This window comes from Crinia signifera, chromosome 6 (assembly GCF_055691185.1).
Source record: "Crinia signifera chromosome 6, ASM5569118v1, whole genome shotgun sequence".
Taxonomy (NCBI): Eukaryota; Metazoa; Chordata; class Amphibia; order Anura; family Myobatrachidae; genus Crinia; species Crinia signifera.
The window spans coordinates 227288395-227311398 of record NC_139222.1 but is presented as its reverse complement, the minus strand read 5'-3'; the positions used below and the strand labels follow the sequence as shown (position 1 = coordinate 227311398).

The window sequence follows — 23004 nt, the reverse complement described above, 5'->3', positions numbered from 1 at the left end:
GTCTCCTCTCCGGGAGAAGCCCGGAGAGGAGACATTCTGCAGCAGTTTGGAGGGCGGGGCTTGAACATGCCATCATAAAGCCCCTCCCCCAGGATGTAAAATAGCCTAATTCACGGATCTCAGTGGAGGGGCGGGGCTAAAATGATGCAAATGTGACATTTTAGCTCCGCCCCCCTCTGAGACCCACGGATTGCAGCATTTAAATGCAGAGGTTGGGAAAAGATGCCATGATTGGGGGGCGCCGTGGGGGACCCGATTTTTGGGAGACTCCCAGCCATTCCGGGAGGGTAGGCAACCCTGATCTATGTGTGCAACTGTAACAGCCCCAGAATGTATTTCTGTTCCCATAGATTTGATGCATGACTGGAATATTCTGAGAATCTGATTAAATGTTAGTCTGTATAAGTACAAGGTCGGTTGGATGGGTCTACTGTACAGAATGTTAAATCTGGTCCCTGGTAAGACAAGAAGACAAGGACAGCTCAAGGTCATAGAACAAACACATAAAATGCTACTTTTTGGAGAAAAGCATTCTCGGAAAGGACTTTGATGATAACACAGTAGCGCACGCAGGGGGGGTTTCTGAGTACCCAGAAACCCCCGTAGGAGTCTAAGAGCCCTAGTCTGAAAGCTGAGGGACCCCTCTTTCCATAGGTACAAGAATTTTAAAAATCGGCCCTTGGGAACCGGAGATATCTGACTTAAAAGCAGTGGTCCCCATCCAAGCCTGTTAATTGCTCTTCCTAGTCAGATATTTCAGGTTCTGATTTTTCTGAGGGTATATTCCAAAAGTTGGGACTCTCACCCTTTGAGGAACACTAGTAGCTTGTCTCTACTGTTCCCAGAACCAGGGATATCAGCCTTCCAGCAGCTGGTTACTGCTCCAGCTCCACACACCTGGTATGTAGTTTTATATACTCGTTGGCAGATTGCTCTCCCTCCTGAACTCTGATCCCCTAGTTCCCAATACCATTTGGTAGGTGGGATTCTCTAGTTTTTAATTCCATTAAAATCTAAGAAATCTATTTCCGGAAGCTGAAGATATCTGCAGTCAAGCAAGCTGTCTTCCCCCCAGAAAATAACGAATAATAAGCCCACTCCACTATACACCCCTCCTCTGCATATTAAACACCCTGGAAGTTATGTATCAGGGCCCCTTCATTCAGCCCAATGCCCCCTTCTCCCACCTCATCTCCCACCATATGTGCAGTAAAGGGGTAATTAGTGGAAATTACTGATCCAGGCCACCCGCGGTACATCAAAGCTTCCCCCACCCCTACCACTGGAGGATCGGTAGGGGCCCCAATTTTTTATTATTATTATTTATATACATTTGGTCTATCTATAATACTTTAACTGACGCGGCATATACTGGGTCACCTAAGTGTCCATCTCCGTCGCTCTGGAAACCCCCTTCTGAAAATCCTGTGTTTGCCCCTGTAACAGATGTGCTCTCTGATTAGACCAATAGGAAAATATTTACCAAAACTATAATACAGTATGTTCTTTACTAAAGATCAAGGAAAATGTTATTTCTTCACAAACATTCAGCATGGTCACATAGAACAATACAAATCTGGGCTTAAAAACCACAAACAACACAGACAGAACAATATAAATCTGGGCTTAAAAACCACAAACAACACAGACAGATGAGTCCCTGTAGATCTAGCCACAATACACCACAGATGAGGTATCTTGCATGAGTGAATCACGAGGCCCCATGCAACTCTCTATTTTGCATAAAGATGCATCTTAATCACCACGCACTGTGACTAAGATGCACAAGGAGACTGTGCTGATTAATTTGATATAAGATATGGCCGCTAGTGCCCACTTGGATACAATTCAGATAAACTGTGCTATGTGCCGGCTTAATGCTTTTCAATGAGTCACGTGTGCGACTTTGATGCACAAGGGCGGCGGCGTGTGCATGCCTTTTGCCATGAATGTTGCATCATACTTACCTATTTTTTTTTGTCCTGGAGAGGAGACCAGATTCTGAATGTCAAGGGGGTGAGATGAGGCTGATGTCACTGAGCCCCACCCCCTGACAGTCTAACATGGCAATTCCGGGTCAACACAAAATGCTGCGATTTGCAGCATTTTAGCCCTGTCAACACACCGCAGAGCCGCTAAACCTGGAATTTGGTGCATCGGGGAGGGAGGTGCAAAGGCAGTGCAGGAAAATTGCCCACCTTCCCAGGAGCCTCCCGGCCATTCCGGGAGGGTAAGCAAGTATGTATTGCATCTGTGACATGGTGGATGATCGATTATCGATGAGTGTGGATATATTTGTATGACATTTGTATATTGTGTATAATCGTCATTCTAATTATCCCGCAAAGCTGCGAAATTCGCGGGGAGAGCACCAGTACCAATGTGATCCTTTGGATCTTGTGAACATGTGATCCGATGGATATTGTGAGCATGTGATCCTATGGATCTTGTAAACATGAATAGCAAGTGTCTAAAGTAAATAAACCACTGCATATTTTATATTTAGCAAGCAATATTCTTTGGTACGGTAGAATATTTGTACCTTCTACAATAGTGATTCTGACCCCCATTATCCAGACAGCTGACAGACAATATCTAGATCGATAGTCAGTTGGTCGACAACCTATGGTCAAAATGTCAACATAAGCAAAATGTATCGACCTGTTCTGCATCCACCTTTTTCTTGTGTAAACCCTTTTCCTGCATCGACCTTGTGCATGTTGACCTTTTGGGGTCCACTTAGACATTGCCGTCTTGGTATACCGCACCTCTGACCTCCATATTCAACTAAGCCAACAGGCAGGGCTTAAAGTGGTCATGGAGAGGTGGTGGAACTAATTTCTCCTGCCATCGATGACCCCCACACCTATTAGGCAAATCTGTGCCAGCGCCAACGTTTTTGGCACCCCCCTGCAAACTGTAAGTTTATGCCCTACCTCCCATACTTTATAAAGGGACAGTGGTCATACAATTGTACCTCTAATTAAAATAATTTCACACAGTAGCACAATCTCATTCACATTACACCATATGTAATTCCCCTTACTCACGTTATGACACTCAGTATTGCCCCTTTTGCATGTTACGCTACACAGTAGTACTCCATATACTTGTATGCAACACAGTAGCATTGCTTATACACAATGCCCATAGTAGTACTGCCCCTTTCACATAATGCCCACAGCAATAGTACCTTGTGACAGCTTGAAATCACATATGGTGTGCCAAAAAAGAATGCTGCAGGGACAGTCTTTTCTGTTGGAATTACTGTGCAGGGCTGTGATGGAGGGGGAACTAGTTCCCCCTACTATTAGAGGTGGTCGAACTCAGTTCCCCCCCACTTTAACCTCTGCCAACAGGTCATATTTTGAGTATTTCTCTCTGTGGAAGCAGGTGGGATAATTACTGAATCAGCAAGAGATGGCCGTTGACCATCGAATGATTCCTGCAGCCTTCGCTCTGAAAAATAAGTCCATACTAAGTTTTCAGATGGAATCGGGCAATGACGGCATGTAATGTCAGCCGCCTGGCCCGAGCAGGCATCACCACCCATGCATTTTTAGGGAGTCGCCCAGCCTTTTTATGGGGACACCATAAATACTTGGTGTTCCCCTGCTGACATCCTCTTCCCTCCCCTCCTCGAGCAAACGGCTCTGCGTGTGTTACAGTCGCTGATGCCGTTCGCTCCCAGGGGGGGTTGTGCATGAACAAGCCCCAAACATTGGGGAAGGGGCCTAATTCGGACCCGTACGAATGGATCTGAATTGGCCCCTAAATTAGCATCATCCTATATAATTAAAAGATAAAGCTGCTCCTCACCTCTACAGGGGGGGTTAATGCTCTGCTCCTTTCAGGCACATGCATTACGTTTTATGTTGTTTTGTCATTTTGACTGGCTGGTATCTAGTATATGGCCTCAATGCAGAAAGAGCAGCGTCATGATGAGAGGACAGAAATGGGAACAAGAACAGCTGATGTAGTGGAAAAAGCAGGTTCTTCCAGAGAGCACAGAGAAATGTTGTGAGCCGCCTGTCACACTGGAATGGGAAGGCATTAGCACTTCTATGTAAAACAAAATTCATGCATAATGTAATTGTAAGTATGTTGTCTATACTCACTGCTGCAGCTCTCATGGACTCCTACCTGCAAATGATGCTTGGCTGGGTAAGATGTTACATGTTTCTCATGGTTCCCATAGGAAAACTTCCCACTAAACAAGTAGTTGGTGTATTTAAGGCTTGTGATACAAATTTTCATGGTAACATTCCTTACAATAGAGCTCTCAGTGTAACCATTAGAGCCTTGGGACATATTACGCAATGCACAAGAAAAGGACCATTAACTGATTAGAACTTAGTATGAAGACCCGTAAGGTAGAACACAACTGAATCTCCTGGACTTGTCACTTTATAAGCAGCTTCACATTAAAATGCTAGATATCTAACATAGCGATCATGCTGACGCTGTTACTGACCATATGGTACAGATTTCAGCTGTGGCCAATTAATACCCCGTTTCCACTGCGGCTAATTGCTGTAACAAGCTTGGTCACATCTCAGTGGAAATTCAGCGACCGTAAATCCTTTCTGAGTAGCTACCAGGGTTACTCCCAGGAAGGATCAGGGTAAGAGTGCAGTGTAAAGGCGTAACCATGGTCATCCAATTGGGTCCCATTTACAGAATGCGGAGAGACGGATTTCCCGGCACTTGGAGATAATGTCATCTCCAGACATTGGAGCCAAAGTGGGAGCAGGGTTTTTCCTGGGTCTGACCTGTGTTGGAACTGTGGTCCAAATCCTGAGTCAGACCTGGAATTCTTGTGTATAAGGGTATTATTGTTGGCTTGCTAGCAGTAAGGGCAGAGTTTGAGGAAGGCTCAATGTGATGGCAAACAGCATCTCCAGCATTGAATGAAATCTCTCTGTCTATATATTACATTCTGAAAGTTAAGGGGTTGAGCAGGAGATGCTTCAGCCAATATGACCAAATGATTCACCCCATGTAACCCATGATTGGCTATGTTAGTGAGTGGGTGGGAATATTGGGCTTTAATATCTCCTATATAATTATCTAGTTCATAGATATTATAGACTGTAGTTGTGTATGGTTTCCATTTGGCCTGTAAATTATTACTTTTCTCTACCTGGGGGGGGGGATTAAGAGAAGGGGAGGCCCATACAAGGTACATGCAGGACACATGCGGGCACCATCCTCTACTGCAGAAAAAAAAAAAAAAACATTTTGTCCTTAATATATTGCCAGGGAGTTTGTACGTTATTAAATTATATTAAGACGTATGCTTAAAGTTAAAGCTCATTCTCGCAGAAACTACTCCAAAATGACCGCAGACTTTCTGGATCAGAGGAACGTTCTTCAGTTCCTTGAGGAGTATGTGGAAATCTTGCAAATAAATAAAACATTTTAACTTTCTTAAAGTCTTTGCGTCCAGATGTAGGGCACATGAGACCTCCGTCAGATGTGGTTGGAGTTGCTATTGCTGCTTACATAGAAGCAGCAGTGACAGCAGTAATATGGTAACGCAGGAGGCGTCACTTGTACTCTATTACCACTGGCTGCATGACTCATGGGGTCACGCAAGCTGCCCACCGCATTTGCCACACACACACAACGCCGGTGACACACCTCTGTTTTAAGAAACAGAGGCCATCACCAATCACTACCCCCTTTTTTTACAACTTTTGAAGAGTAAAAAATAAAATAAATAAAGCATTTTTTAATTCATTCGTTTTCTGTTATTGCCACCCTGAATCTACAGTATGCACGTGAAAGCTGTCACTGGCACAATTCAGCGGATACTATCAATCAGGGCAACAGCAGTGATATCACTGAAAGTAACGGTACTTGTTTCCTAGCACGGCGTCAGCGATAAAAATTGTATCCATTGGGTCCTAAAAAAATTGCGTTGATCGCATCGCATGCAACCACATCGCATGTGATGCGATTGACGCGATCGACGCGTTTTTTACATTGGAACCAATGTAAAATGGTCCCTGAGACCCGATTTTACATTGGCCCCAATGTTAAATGCCCCCCAGACCCCTTTTTATTATTGTATCCCCACCGTGATGGGTCAAATGCCCCCCCCCCCCATTGTTAACGCTACCCCGCGATGAACGCCAACCCGAAGCGTGGCGAGTGCAACGGTACGCATCCTCCGACCTTTTCATACCCCCACTATCCACGTCGGCGTGGAGTTGACTTTATATAGTGTGGCGAGCGCAGTGAGCCACCGAGCCCGAAGCGCGGCGAGCGCATCGATCCCCGCGAGGGGACGTGCATTACTTCACAGGTATTACGAGTCCCCTCGCGGGGCTCGCCACGCTTCGGCTCGGTGGCTCGCTGCGCACGCCACACTATATAGAATCAACTCCACGCCGACGTGGATAGTGGGGGTATGAAAAGGTCGGAGGACGCGTACCGCCGCCCCTCGCAGGCTCGCTGCGCTCCCTACGCTTCAGGTTGGCGTTCATCGTGGGGTGGCGTTAACAATGAGGGGGCATTTGACATACAAATTACCCATCAGGGTGGGTATACAATCAAAAATCGGGTCCATTGGGCCAATTAACATTGTTCCCTATGTAAAATTGGGTCCATCGCATCGGTCGCATTGTATGCCATTATAATGGCATACAATGGACCCGATTTTACATAGGAATTTAACATTGAATACAATGCATTCAATGTCAAACCCGCGTTGGTCGCATCGCATACCTTAAGTTAAGGCATGCGATGGATGCGATTTTTTAATTGTCGGGAAAGGATAAAAATAGCCCAAAAATCGTGTCGGTCGCATCCATCGCATACCTTAACTTAAGGTATGCGATGACCCACGACAGGCGCCGTGCTAGGAAACCAGTACCGAAGTAACTCCTTAATGTATATGGTGAAAACACTAATTTTCTCGCCCTCTGGTAACCACACCTGTTAGTCTTAATAAGCATCAACACTTGTTGCATTGTGGATACCAAGTACAAATGAAAAGATGCCATTATTGCTTTTAAGTTCTCCCTCACACGTATTCCTCTCTTACACTTAATTCTGTCTGACCTGAGATTTGGAATACAGTTCAAAACCAGGTCTGACTCGGGACAGTCCCATTTGTACCAGCCTACAGATCTGTTTTGGTGCAGGTTGTGCTGGACATGGCTGCAGTGCCAGTGCTTGGAGGTGACATCATCTGTTTGCGCCAGTGAAAGCAGCTCTGCCCATCCTGTAAACGGTTACCCATTTACACCGCAGCTCATCCAGTACTTTCCCAGGTACAGTAAAGCCCTGCTAGGTACCCGGGAAGGATTCCTAGGTGACTGGATCCAAGTAGAGCAGTTTCCACCTAAATCCCTTAGTGCTGTGCGCATTGGCATAACCAGAACTTTGTTGGCCCCATAACAACATAATAAAGGGGCCCCTCTCCCAATGATTCTTGAGAGACACCTCTCCCCATTGTAGTGCCTTAGATCATTTTTTGAACAATATTAGTGACCTAGATAATATTATGTCCCATAGTAATGCAGTATTTTATTTTGTGAACCATTGTACTGGTTCTTATATACTGTAGCTCAGCAAATGACACTGAGCTTATGCCACATAATAGGGCTGGCAGTACATATTATGCCACACAATGTCCCCAAATGATATTATGACATACAGTACAGTGCAATATGTAATATGACACAATGCAGACTGGGCAATGGATCAGACCCAATTGCTTAGCAGGCAACTCTTGGAAATTGGCATGAAACGTTATAACCTGGGTCCAGACCCCCTAAGCCTCTGGGCCTCATAGCAACAGCACCCCTTGCACCCACTATAGTTTTGCCCATGGCTGTGCTGTGATGTGCAATAAACCAGGATTTTCAAGTGGCAAAGGGTTATAAGGAGCATTGTTCTAAAGTTGAACTCCCCCTTCCAGCTCTTTATATATCAATGTGGTGTTCCTTATACCCCTTTTCCACTGCACAATCTACCCAGGTCACAGCTTAGTGTAAAAGGGTCCTTGAAAAATAACCCAGGTTGAGTGACCTGGTAACCTGACCCTGTTAACTACAATGGTTGGACCCAGGTAATGGTGCAGTGTAAACAGCTCAACCCCAGATAACCTGATCCAGGTTATACCTAAAAACTGCTGATTGGCTATGTATGCAGAGGTCCACCCCAACCAAGTAAGTTTTCCAATAAAGACATGTCATTACGACAAATTCTTAAAAACGTCCAGTGTGCACCCACTACATCATTAGTGACTTGCGCTTCCATGGGTCGCTAGTGACAACCACCGTCGTCTGTACATGCAGCTGTCAGATTCTGGCTGAATCTTGTGAGTCTGACCCTGACCCACTGGCCGTTGTCACACAGCAAAGTTGGAGTCCAGACAATTTACTGCAGCCTTCAGTACATGTACCGAATGAGATTGCTATCTATATAATGCTGCAAATCGTGTGAGTGTGTATATAAATAAATATACACACACATACCTCAATTGATGACTGTCCCGCTGTCCCTACCGCAGGTGGCAGTATCCTGCGGGTGGGGTGGCAGTTGGGGGAGCCAGAGATCACTGCTGGGGGGAGCTGTTGATTGCTGAAGTGCAAGGAGGGAGGTGGGGGCTGCTCAGCTGCTTGGGGAGTGCCGAACATGCCCCCACAGATCCTAAGGCCTGTCTAAGGCCACCCTTACCATAGGTGCCGATTCTGTGGGTGCTTGAGGGCCCGAGCACCCATGGAAATTGAAGAGCACCCACCCGCTCAGCAGCGGCCCACTCGCCCGTGTCCCACTGCACTCCCCTTCCCTCGTCGCTGGCACAGGTACTGTGTGGGCATTTATGTACCTGCACTGTGGGGGGATTTATGTATTTGGCACTGTGGGGGCATTTATGTATTTTGCACTGTAGGGCGGATTTTTGTACCTGCACTGTGGGGGCATTTATGTATTTGGCACTGTGGGGAGGATTTTTGTACCTGCACTGTGTGGGCATTTATGTATTTGGCATTGTTGCCATAATTTGAATATTGGAGACAACTGTGCTGCTTCATATAAATCAGTATTATGTTGTGGCCACGCCCCTTTCCCATGAAGCCACTCCACTATATTTTTGGCTTGAGCACCCACCAGCAAAAACATAAATCGGCACCTATGACCAGTGTTCCCTCTAAGCTGTGCGCGTGCACACAACTTGCCGAGTGCACGCACAGACATTACAACAGAGCGCACAAAGCAGCAATGGTCCCCTTTTTGCAGTTGTGGACTCAATGTGTGTTTCACCCATTAACTACATTGTCTGCTGTGTTTTGAATGTTTAATCATTTTGAAGTAAAGTTGACACAAATGCTGAACGTCGTTTTCCAGTTCTATATATAAGCAACGCACAAAAATATAAATTTCCTTCCAAAGTTGCACAGCCAATATTTTTTGCCTCACAGAGCTTTGTAAAATTAGAGGGAACATTGCCTATGACCCTTACCTGTCGTGTAGATCGCACCCTTCTTAGGCCACCCTCGCCTTTGGTGCGGCAGGTACTGAATTTAAAAATGCAAAAGTTGGAAGGTATATACAGATGCACACAAAATTTGGGGTGACTGGAATGAAATAACGTACCTGCATCTTCCCTGTATATTTGGGTCTTCTAGGCACCGCTAATTTACATGTGCTATACTTGCTGTACTTTTTAGCTCAGTGTAGCTATTTTAAAACTAATTAGTGTATCTTTTTTAGCATGTGTTATATTTGCAGCATAGTCAGGGCCGGTGCAAGCCTCCCCCCCGCCCCAGGCAAATCCTCCGCCCGCCGCAAGATGCACCCCCACCCCCTGTGCGCTCCGGGGGCTGATACTGCGTCGGGCACCCGAGCTGGGGGTGGGGGGGGGGCGGGTGTTTGCGGGCGATACTGCAGCGGGTGCCTGCACTCTGGGAGGGGGGGTGCGGGCAATACTGCTGCCGCAGCCCCTGCGTCCAGGGGTGGGGGGAGCGTTAATTCACAGGCGGGATGGGGGGGGGGAGGGAAGCCCTCTGTTTTACCTGCTCCCTGCTCCCAGCTTTCTATGGTACCTCTATGGTACCTCTCCTCGGCGGCTCATTACCGCCCTCCAGTGGACGGCGCCCTAGGAAAATGCCTAGTCCTGCCTAGTGGTAGCGCCGGCCCTGAGCATAATAAGTATATACAGTATATGTTGTGACTTGTGTTACAAGTATTTACCATGTCCTGGAGTTTGTGCTGAGTACATCCTGTTTGCCATACTGTCATAGACTTTGCCATGCTAATTTAAGTATTTATTGCAAACCCGGTCGGTATATAACAATTGTTCTGCATTAGAGACATGTGGAGAGTCTGATTGCCTCATGCTCTGACATTACTCTGTTCCTGCTGACAGGGAAGGGAGATTGATTTATTTTCGCTGTCTGCGGGAACAGACCACCTGTGCTTTTCTTTTGTACTGTCTGAGCGCAGGTTCCACTTATTCCAAGGTAAACACTGTACTCTGCATTTTATTTTAGTAATCTTTTACCCTGTGTCCTATGACGAAAGTGAGCACTTTCCCAGGAGATAATGTACATGGCAGACCCACGGTTATGACCCATCACCTCTGCTTGTAATAGACTGTGCACAATGGGTCTAATTCAGCATGGATTTCTTATTAGAAAATGTGCAGTTTATCCGCAAATAGAGATGTTTTCGCAGATCCTTTTGCAAAAACAGTTTTCTCCATCTCCATCTGCGCCCATCTAGGGCTACCACTAATAAACTTACGAACCTGGCTGGTAATGGTCATCACTGACATCAGAGACCCACCCAAGAAACTCCCGGGCATGCCTGCATTTTCACAAACACAAAAATGCCATTAATCAACCTCTGGCGCTTTTATGTGCATGGATAGTTTTCCACTATTTGCACCCACACAATAATCGCACGATTTGCGAATTGTCTTATTAGCGATCGATGCTGAATTAGGCCCAGTGACTGAATTAGGCCCAGTGACTAAAATCCATAATATTGGTAGAGAATATAAATAAGGTTTCCAGCTTACTAAAAGAAGAAACTTATTTACAAAGAATATGCGGATGCCACCTCTGGAATTGCTTTTGTACTTTAAAGTGCTGAAAATTACAAGTATAAATTTCAAACAAAGGGGCCGATTCAGCCAAGCAAAGAGGGGGGAATCCATTAGCAATCACTAACCATCAAATGGATTCACCCCACCACCACCCCCGTGTGCAGCGGGGGTGGTGCTTTTGCAGTGCTGGGATGACCCTGGGCAGATCCAATGGCCAATGGCCGCCTCTGCCTGAATTTTTTTCAGCTCTGAATTGGCCCCAAAATCTAGGAAGCACAATAGGGCCTAATCAGATCCCCCACTGTATGACAGTTATATTGCTCTTCTTAGATGACTTGTACCCAGTCAAAATAAATAATCACTGTGTATTCATTAAGCACCATACTTGTATACTGGAATGTCCCAAATTCCCAGGAGAGTATTTCCCAAGATTCTGCCCTACTGAAGCTGGCCAGAAGGAAGTGTAATGATCTTAAAGACATTGTGGGCCCTAGGCAAAGCAATGCAACGGGGCCCCTACTTAAGTATAGAAATCATAGCTTCCTGCGGTGTCTCTCCACCTGCTGTCAGCCATCCAGCAATTAGCAGCTTACAGCCAGTAACTGTTTGGCTGCAGGCTTTACGGAATGTTTCCCGGCAGCTCTGATTTTATGTAATTCACAACCAATGCAGCTGGGCAACAATCTCTATTAGCCTCACAAGAAACTCCAGAGGCACCAGCAAACCCCGGCTCAAAGGCCCCTAGACTTATGGCATCCCTGTACGAGAAGCGGTCAGGCAGCTGACATCTGCTGACATCAGCTGCCCAACCCCGGCACCCATGTTCCCCTCTCCGCCACCCTATGCCCCACGTCCGCACTGCTAGGTGCGAAGGGGCCAGCAAATAAGCAATTCACCGTGCCAGCAGCTGCACATGCGCATAAATGTTTATGGGGAGCGAAGAGACCAGAATCAGGGCCAAACATCCCTCTAATAGGACACATGTTGTGGACTCACCGAATAACCAATTAGATTCTGGATGCCATTTATCACATGTGAAGATATCTAATCAAATATAGATCACGTCAGTGGGTGCATTATGTGTCATGTGCCATTTGGGTGAAGGGAATTTAGGGTGTCATTCTGGTTTACTCACAAAGGAGCGGTAGTTCACTGCTTTGCGAGCCATGTAACGCCGCTAGCCGGCCCCCTGCTACACGGCAACTGTCCTCACCGTACTGCAAATGTACGTTTTGCATAAAGTTCCATTCGCAGGCTGCGCGAGGGCCCAAAATCAAATGATTTCTGTAGCGCCCGCAAATCTAATGCTGCTTTCAGACCGCAAAACTGGCTTTGACCAGGTATTTTAAAACATTTCTAAAAACGGGCCTGCCAGCTAAAACCCCTTTCACACCGCATGTCTTTAAACGGTATTTCAGTGCAGTTTTTGTCCTTAAACGGTATTTCAGTGCAGTTTTTGTTCCTTCACAACACTGAACCCGTTTTAACCCATAGAACACAGTGGATGAATAAAAAGGGTCTGAAACAGGTAGGACCCTGCTTTATTACTGTTTAGAAATACCAGTTCAATAGAACCGGTAAATTCACTCGGCACCTTTCAGACTGCACATATTACCGTTTTAAAACGGTAAAAAAAACTGCAAAATAACGGGTAAAAAGTGCGGTCTGAAAGGGGTATATATCAATCTCTGCTGAATTAGATCTACTGTGCCCTGCTCCAAGAACTTGGCGGGCAGCTGATGTCTGGTTACGTCATAATCTATTGTATAATATGTTTAAATGTTTCAATATTGCATACTATGTTATTATAGTACAATACAAAGTACTAAATGAAACAGTATGTTTCTAGTTTGTTTGCATGTACTTTTTAGCTTTCGTATGTTTATAATTTGCTATATTTGCTATGTAAGTTTTATAGGCCTTTAATGTGTATAATTCAGTTTAGAGAACATTTATTTATTGACGTCCGGCTACAGTATTATTTTCACAGTATCCAGATGGTTGACAGACAATGTCTAGGTCAACATTTAAAAGATCGACACCATATGGCATATGTATAGTTGACATTGCCAAATGGTTGACACAAGCAATGGGTCGATATGGCAATGGCGATTTTATTTATTTAGTAGCACTTTTTCAGCCAATCAGTGGAAGCCCATTCATTTGTGTGGGAGTTTTCAAATCTCCTGCCTGCCCGCTGCTAGCAAAGCTCCCAAGGAGTCCTTTTATATACAATTAATTGTATGTGATAAATTGTATGTAAAAAATGGCACATCAAGTGCCAATCGTACGTAGCTGTCCTATGGAGCCCTCCCAAATCGTATGTAGCCCTCCCGGGCAGGGAGCTTCAAAGGAAATCTGGTCCGACTTGTCCGTAGGGGAAATCTGGTCCGACTTGTCCGTAGGACAAGTCTGGCCTGTGTGTGGGGATCTTATGTCCCCTGCTAGTGCCTAAAGCTAACCATCCCCTCCCCCCGGCCTACTGCTAACTTGACCCACACAGTTACGATTGTGATGCCGGCAGTCATGATTCCAACGTCGGCATCTCTATCAATGTTAGGAGTCTGGCCGTCTGGCTAGCACCAGGCTTCGTGGTGCTGTATGGATTCTGACGTTGACTGCAGGCATTCCGACAGCCAGGATATTAACCGCATCCCAGCTATGTAGAGAATGCCTATCTGCGTAATATTAATATGCTGAGAATCGGGTTTAAGTATGTAGTAAGTATCCCTACTATTTATTGTATTTACTGTACAACGCATGAAGCACTGATGCTAAAGTCCATCAAATAATGATAAGTAGAAGACAAAACATGAACTGAAGACAAATGAGCAAGTTCTGTGGGTGCTGTGGCCTGCTACTCCTGACATATCTGCCTTCACTGAATTAAAGTTAGTCTCGCGGAACTTCAGCTGAAGAACCTTGCCCCAGTGTCTAGGTCGTCAATAGATCGACACATAAAAACGGTTGACATGGTCTAGGTAGACATTGACAAAAGGTTGACACAAAATGTTGACATGAAAAAGGTTTACAGGGGAAAAGGTCAACGTGTTATTCACTTTTTTGGGGTCTATGTCAAAATCTGGCGACATAGACACTGTATAAGTGTACCACAACCCCTAGGAACCGGCACACTATTCTAGTCTAACTCAATGTCCATTTGTATTGTAAGGTAAGAATAAGTTGGTTTATAAAAAAAAAAATGAATGAAAAAAACTCATGTCGACCTTTTCATGTGTCGACCTTTGTCATGTTGAACTTTTGCTTGTGTCCAGCTTTTACAAAGTCAATCTAGACCATGTCATCCTTTTCTTGTGTCGACCAATCAACCGGATGCCTTCTCCACCATCAATGGCAATGTTTTTTTCTTCCTCCCTGCTGCCTGAACATGGAGCCTATCTCTGCCCCTGATGCCACCTGTGAAGCCCCATCCCCACCATTGATTGGCCCACTGCCGGATGAGTAAGGGATGACCAATGGATGGTTCCATCAAGGCTTACCAACAATGCTGCCATTAATGTTTATAGCGGATGGCTAGCCCACTGGAGAAGCGCTAAAGGACATCCTGTGCCATCCCTGTACATGTAAATTCATCCAAGGGAGGTCCACTGTCAGCTTTTGGCTACTCTGGGCAGCTCTACACACTACAGAGTGCCTGCCCGGAGCATCGTTTGGCCGTTCTAGCTAGCCAAATACCGGACCTGCAGGTATCCGGACTATGATATATTGACTCCAGGTCATCAGTCATAAAGTCGACATTGGTCGACAGTCAAAAGGTAGACAGGGTCAAAAGGTTGACCGTCAAAAGGTCAACAGGGTCAAATGTTGACATCCAAAAGGTCAACATGGTCCAAAGATCAACAGTCAAAAGGTTGATGGGGTCAAAAGGTCGACAGCCAAAAGGTTGACATGCATTTTTTTACAACCATTTGATCCAACATGTGCCGACAGGTGGTAATTCATACCCTACCATCATAGGCGAATCTAGGGGGTGGTCCGGGGGTGCACCGGACCACCCATTAGCCCATTTTGTAGCATTTTGTAGCTTTCCAACGAGCCCAGCCCCGTGTCTCTAGCCCCCTGGGAACCGGAGATACTGCCAGGCAAAGCTGGAATGTTTTCCCTATAGGATAACATGGGACCCGCTAATTCCGACCATCACTCAGTTCAACGGCTGCCAGTTCCCCCTTCGGCATCACTGAAGCTCGAGGTTGATCTCAGTCAAAACCAAATCGCTGGGCCTTCAATCTGATACCAGGCTGGATTCATATGGGTTAATTAGTTCCAGGGATATTGAGGTTAAAGCGTTTTTTTAAGTGGCACTTTTGGGGACATTGCTTAAGGGATGCTACAAGTGGTGGTATGTGGGGGCATTACGCATAATGTGTGGCTTAATGTGTAAGGGGCATTACGGTGTGCAGCATCATGTGTAAGGGGCATTATGTGTGCAGCATCATGTGTAAAGGACATTATCTGTGCAGCATCATGTGTAATGAGTACTATGGTGCGCAGCATCATGTGTAATGGGTACTATGGTGTGTGGCATCATGTGTAATGGGTACTATGGTGTGCGGCATCATGTGTAATGGGTACTATGGTGTGCGGCATCATGTGTAATGGGTACTATGGTGCCATCAAGCAAGAACCCCCTAGCAATGAGCACGTAGGTAAGCAGCACTTATGTGGCAAATATGTAATGGGCATTACGGTTTGTTATATAGTATGTAATGGGCATCATGATGTGTGGCACCATGTGTAATGGGCATTATGGTGTGGCCTTATGTGTAATTGGCATTACGGCGTGTGGCTTTATGTGTAATGGGTATTACGGAGTTTGCTAAAATGTGTAATGGGCATTACTGTGTATGGTCTAAAGTGTGATGCCATGCCTCCTTCCCATGAGGCCACGCCCCTTTTTGGCACGTGGCTACGCCGCGCAATGGTCCTCCTGAAATTATGTCTAGATCTGGGACCACCCATTTCCATAATTCTAGATTCGCCTATGCCTACCATCCACCGCGGCGTGTAGGGAGAATATAATAGTGTGCATATGTCGACATAGACACAAAAAACAAGAAAAATCATGTTGACCTTTTGACCCTGTCGACCTTTCACTGTCAACCTTTTGACCCTTTCGAGCTTTTCACTGTCAACCTTTTGACCCTTTCGAGCTTTTCACTGTCGGCCTTTGGACCCTGTCGGCCTTTTGGCTGTCGACCTTTTGACCATGTCAACCTTTTGACTGACGACCTTTGAACCCTGTCAACCTTTTCACTGTTGACCTTTTCACTGTTGACCATTAGTGGTCGACCTTTGACTGCAGACCTAGACATTGTAGATCCAAAATACCATAACCGACCCACACCCTGCAGTTTCAAGATTATATTCCACATGCTGAGCAATTCTCGTTGCTGACACCTAAAATATTCTTCATTTTAGTAGTTGCCTATTATTATTGACAGTTTCTTATATAGGGCACACATATTCCGCAGCGCTTTACAGAGAATATTTGAACATTCACATCAGTCCCTGCCCCAGTGGAGCTTACAATCTATATTCCCTACCACATGTACACGCACACAGACATTCTAGGGTTAATTTTGTTGGAAGCCAATTAACCTACCTGTATATTTTTGGATTGTGGGAGGAAACTGGAGTACCCGGAGTAAACCCACGCAAGCACGGGGAGAATATACAAACTCCGCACAGTTAGAGCCATGGTAGGGATCAAACATGGGGGGCTAGTACAAGACCGAAATCGATTGCAATTTCTGGCAAGTTTTTAGTAATGGGAAAATGCAACTGATTTAGGCAAAGTGTGATTTTTTTAGGAATGGGAATGTGCATTTATTTTAAGCAGGTGTAAAAAAAATGGCGTGGTGTCAGACTACCCACAAGAATAACCAGCTCTGTGCTCTTTGAGCCAGTCTGGGTTTCAGAAATACAGAGGACAAAAAGAGTAGGGGTCCCCCGTATTTTTGCAACCAGCACCAAGCTCCAACAATCAGCAGTGTAATGCAGCTTAAAGTCCCAGCAAGCCTCCCCCGGATGCAGGGACTTGATGTGACTTTAATACTAATGGCCATCCGGCAATTACCCAGCATTTTTTAGTGCTGGGTCATTTTGCCGGGTGCAGCCTGGCCCCAATTCACACCACCTGCAAATTACCGGGTTAAAACTTTTCAACCCTGGTTTTTCTGTGGTGTGAAAGGGTCAACATGGGACTTAAATCCCGGCACTCTGACCTTGTTCAAGAGCAGAGTCGGAGTGCAGGGATTTAGGACCCATGTTGACCCTTTCACACCAAAGAAATACCGAGGTTTTTCATCAAATTCCCAGGTTGAAAAGCTTTAACCCGGTAATTTGCTTCTGGTGTGAAAGGGGTATTAGTTACGTCCTGTAGCAGAACCCCAATGCTATTTATTTAATCCTTTATTTTACACTAAAACTATCACCCCAGCACCCACTGCCCAGGAGTGCTGGGGATAGCCCCAGGATTCAGTTTTGGCCGGGGGTGGCCTGGAGAGGGGACCCCTTCATTGGGGGAGGGTCCCCACTACCTTGTATAAAAAGTGTCCCCTCGGCCGATGCAGGTTGTAAAAATACGGGGGAACCCTACCCTACTACCCATATTTTTTGTAACCAGGGCAGATCCAAGAGCGTGGTGCTGGTTATGGAAATACCCCTACTCTTTTTGTGTGTGTGTGTGTGTGGGGGGGGGGATACCCCATGCTATTTTTATTTGTAATTTTAAATTTTTATATAGGTTCTCAGACAAAAGCATGCACGGATCTCCCTGATTTGTACATGCTTCTGTCAAACTTCAGGTCAATTTTGGCTATATAGACAACTGTTCATTGGGTCCCGGTGGCATCAATGAATGATCAGTAAACAATATTGTTCAGTGTGTACCATACCTCCCAACTTTTGATGTGATGGAGCCGGGACGATGCTGCTGCGAGGGGTGTGGCCTAATTCCGGGGACGTGGCCTATACTCGCGGCTCTCCCGCGAGGCCACGCCCCCATTTTGCCGCTAGGGGGCATGACCCAGAGGCTCTGTGAGCCTCTAGCCATGCCCCCAGCCCCCTGGCTGCGGGAATAGACGCTGTGCGCATGCACACAGCGTTTATTCCCCGCTGCTTAGCAGCCGACAGGGGGGACTCCCAACAGCCCCCCCTCACCGCGGGACACTGCCGGCCGTGGGAGGGACAGCGGGACAGGCCCTGATAATCGGGACTGTCCCGCTGAAATCGGGACTGTTGGGAGGTATGGTGTACACTGAATGTCCTTTGCCCAGGAGTTCAGGGGGAAACACTGACGATAGAGCTCATAGAGTGGATCGGCTAGTATGGGGCTTATAACTCTTCACTATATCAATCTCCAATGCCTAAATACAGCTCTCCATTTTTTAATAACTTATATAGGGCAACACGGACAGTGCAATGGTTAGCATTACTGCCTCACAGCACTGAGGTCATGGGTTTGATTCCCACCATGGCCCTAACTGTGCGGAGTTTGTATATTCTCCCCGTGCTTTCGTAAGTTTCCTCTGGGTACTCCGGTTTCCTCCCACAGTCCAAAAATACACTGGTAGGCTAATTTGCTCCCAACAAATTACCCTAGGATGTCTGTGTGTGCGTGTACATGTGGTAGGGAGTATAGATTGTAAGCTCCACTGGGGCAGGGACTGATGTGAATGTTCAAATATTCTCTGTACATCGCTGCGGAATATGTATGCGCTATATAAGAAACTGTCAATAAATAAATATAGTAAAAATGTCCTCTGGTGTAAAGGACATTGGAAGTTATTTACACCTGATTGCTGTTGTGTGAATTTGTGCGAATTTGCACAGCGATCAATTACAATGGTAAAGCGCGACAGAATCTGCTGTGCTATATAAGAAACTGTAAATAAATATATGATCAAAATAATTGCACTGGATCACAGTACGCATGTGCAATGCCAAACAGCGTAAAAATTATGCAATTTTTTTTATCGCAAACCGGAGGAATTTGATGACAGGAAGCCGCTGTATGCCCATTATTGCTGAGTGTCAGGAAAAATTGGAGATTCGGTCTGCTGCTGCAGGGGAAGGGGGCAGGAGGGGACCACATGGGAGATGCTGCACTTTTATACCGCTATGTGTGCTAAGAACTGAATATAACTTTTTGGAAAAATATTTTACAAAATAAACAAACCAACATTTTTCAATGCTAACTAGTCATGTCTTTTCATTTTTATTTTAAATCATTGAGGGAAGGTTGGCTGGCAGTTAATCAGTCCTAAAATGGTAATTTTTAATATCATCCATAGGGAAAAGCAGGGCTGACCTAGGTTTAGTGTAACAGCGCAGACCTGGGTCCGACCTGGGTCATAGTGCTGTGTGGGGTATGAAGCTGGGTCCAACCCTGGAAACTCCCATGTTTAAAGACCAGGGTCTGACCAGGGATTTTGGTGTAAAGGGGGTAGAGAAGCGATCAGGTCTGAATAACCTGCATTGTGAGGATGAGAAGACACTGGTGCCTGCTTATGTACAGACATGTACTCAAGTCCCTTGTGATAAACAGCTTCTCCCTAGCCTGAGGCTATTACCTGACCTGCCCTCTACTGTTGGGAACAGCATTCCAAGTATCTTCCCGCATGAGACAGGGGGGGGGGGGGGATTTACAAAGAGGTGAGTTCTAATTCAGATGGGATTTTGCTATAGGCAACCAATCAGATACTGGACCTTATTCTGATTGACTCACAAGGTTGCGCATTTTGCAGCCTTGCGAGTCCATCAGACGCTACCTGCCGCCCGCAGTGCCGGCCACCCACCCACCCTCGCATGCAGGACCACCCCCCCCCCCCCCGCACGGCTGTGAATGGTTGATTTACATAATCATCCATAATCATCCATTCGCAGACAAGGAGAAATCATTTCTCCCGCGCACGCAGTTCAGAGACACCTATATAGTCACTTTAAACTGCAGGCGCCCTGTTCGAGGACAGGGCGGGCAGCTGAAATCCGGTGATGTCAGCTGTCCACCCCCCGCATGTCCGTCACGGCCACATTGGCATGAGAACGCCCAGCGAATGGATCTGAATAAGGTCCACTATCTATTATCTTGTAGAAGGTGTTAAATAAATAAGAAGTAGATTATTAGCAACATCCCCTGTGTAATAGAATTCCCATCTCAAGGTGCCCATACACGGTACAATATCCCTGTGCGTTTTGAACTAGATCGCAATTCGCATGCGGTGCAATGTGATCATGACCTAGTTCGAAAAGCTCGGGCGGCACAGACTTTATGTGCTGTGCGATGGGATGCCTGCGGGAGCGCGCATAGTACCGAACAGCACCCTCGCACTGTGTATGGGCAACTTTAGTAAATTTCTCCCAGAGATCTTTTAGGATAGTAGATAGCACAGGCAACAGAGTGTCAAAACAATGTGTAAAAGTACAGATCTGCAGATTATATATAATATATATATTCTAAGTATACGTTCAGATAATCATTTTTTTCTATTATAAAAAAAAACCCTGCTTCCAATGGCTCCAGTTTGCATGCTGAACTATACAGATTACATAAATTCCTGCCATAACTTTTGTAGATTAAACTCGGAGTGCTTACCACAGACTGTGTCCCAGGATAGACATCTGCAGGCTGGGCTGTACACGCGCTCTAAGCTCACACAGATCCAGAGGAAGTCTGCAAATTCCCTGCATGTCAGCTCCACGTTTTTCCAACTGATGCTGAGCGAGCTACAGTATTTAAACAAATGTGCTTTTAGCCTGTATTCTATGCTAAGCACTCTCTCCCCGCCCCCAGACCGGTTCTACCAATGCAAGCCAGTCCTGAGCTCATAAATCTCTAGAATCAGGTTTCAACTTTTCCCCCCCCCTCTAGTTTCCTAACTTCATGTCACCAAACTTGCTCTCTCTCCATGTGCTATACATGATAACATGCAACTGTCTGATAACTGGGACGATATTTGTGTGTTGTGTAACAACATAAAGTTTTAGGATTGTTTCCATTGGTATCAATGTATTATATGTAATTGACTGACAGCGCAACCATATATTCATCCTGTATATAGGTCCTAATTCAGACCTGCTGACTTATTTTTGCTAACTAGCGCACAGATAAACACCACCCGTCGCCTGCGCACTGGCCGAGCAAACATCCGACCCCTCGCCCCCTCGTCGCGTGAAACTACACATTTGCATGCCAGGGGATGTGTATGTTTACACATCCCCTTGCATGCTGGAGGTTGAAAAGGAGGCAGGCGCTGGTGTCATGTGACATCAGCTGCCCTCCCCGAGCAGGCATCGACGCGCCTGCGTTTGCAGGGGAGCGCCCAGCGTTTTCAAGGGTATAAACAAAAAAAGCTGGACGTTCGCCTGCTACTTACATACATAAGCTGCAAAAATGTGGTGAACAATAACTTTCCATTCTGGCAACATTGAATTGACCCGACAGGGACATGCCATTTCCAGGGACTTTACCGTAGCAGACAGTATGAGCAACCATAGCGTCGCAGAAGCTACTCTCCTCCATCCACCGCTGAATCACTTCCAGGGTCAGGGCCGCCAATAGGGGGGTGCTGTGGGTACAGCTGTCCCAGCCTCTGGAAAGGCACTGGCAGCTCATTTTGCCCACCGCAACAAACCCCCCGCCCCCCAACTCCTACCACTGGGCTGTGCTTATTGTGCTGAACAAAGCAGGTCCCGGAGCGCAGGCTTATTCAACCCAAGACACTGGCGGCCAATTAAAATGCTGCACCGGCTTTTGAGCCAATCAGAGCTCGTGTACTGGCAGAGCGGTTGCCGGTATGCAAGCTTTGAATGGCTCACCAGCTGGTGCTGAATTTTAATTGCCCGCCGGCAACCTGAGTTGAAGAAGCCTGCGCTCCAGGGCCACCAGGCTGCAACTCAGGAGATGGGGAAGCAGGAGCCAGGTTACGGTAAGCCAAGTGAGATGGGAAGCGGTACATCTGTCAGAACAGACTTAGGTCTACAGTCATTAGGTCGACCCCGGAAGGTCGACTGGCCCCAAGGTTGACAGGGTTAAAGGTCGACATGGGTCAAGTCAACATTACTTAAGGTCGACATGGGCCAAGGTCAACATGGTTCTAGGTCGACAGTCATTAGGTCGACAGTCATTAGGTCAACATGGACACAGTTGGAGTTGAAGCGCAGCCCCTCGCATCGCTCGCTTCGGGCACGGTGCCTCGCTACGCTAGGCACACAATTTTATTCTCCCACCACGCCCTAGTGGATTTTAGGGCATGAAATACCGCCTGTCGGCACATGTCGGCTCAAAAAACAGTGAAAAACTCATGTCGACCTAATGACTGTCGACCTAGAAACATGTCAACCTTGGCCCACGTCGACCTTTAACCCTGTCGACCTTGGGGGTCGACCTAATGACTGTCGACCTAAGTGTGATCTGACAGATGACCGTTTCCCGTGAGATGGGGGGGGGGGGGGCCAGGGCCTGGACATGAAATGAGTACTGGGCCCCAAAATTACTGATGACAGCCCTGTCCAGGGTCACACAATATATAAGTTACACTCATTCAAATAATATAATAGGAGATAAGATAAATGTTCAAAACTGCCCTGCAAAACATTTGCCTCATTTTGCATTTGGACGCAATGCTCTGCATGTGAAGATACATTGGCAAACCATGTATATGTTACATTAAATTAATAATCATGTCCTAGACACTGTATTGCTGTCTTATGCTTAGTACCTGAAGTTCTGTACTGAGGCCCTGTTGTTCCTAATTATATGACATACATTCTGAGGTAACTAGATGTGGGATATCAGCTATGTCCACACATACTATATATTTGGACCATGGTACCAGACAGACCTCCCCAAAGTGCTGTTTCCCAATATAACATCCACACGTCTGCACATTTCTGTGATGTAATGTGAGGACAATCTCGCT

General features: G+C 46.2%; 1 protein-coding gene across 1 annotated transcript in view; it reads right to left on the bottom strand.

The window, feature by feature from the left end:
- Window positions 1–20815, bottom strand: part of SLC16A12 (solute carrier family 16 member 12) — a 78274-nt gene extending 57459 nt beyond the window's left edge. Inside the window, exon 1 of the mRNA XM_083149039.1 lies at window positions 20679–20815. The gene's annotated coding sequence lies outside the window, so the exon portion shown is untranslated. The remainder of the gene's footprint in view (window positions 1–20678) is intronic.
- Between the last annotated feature and the right edge of the window lie 2189 nt (window positions 20816–23004).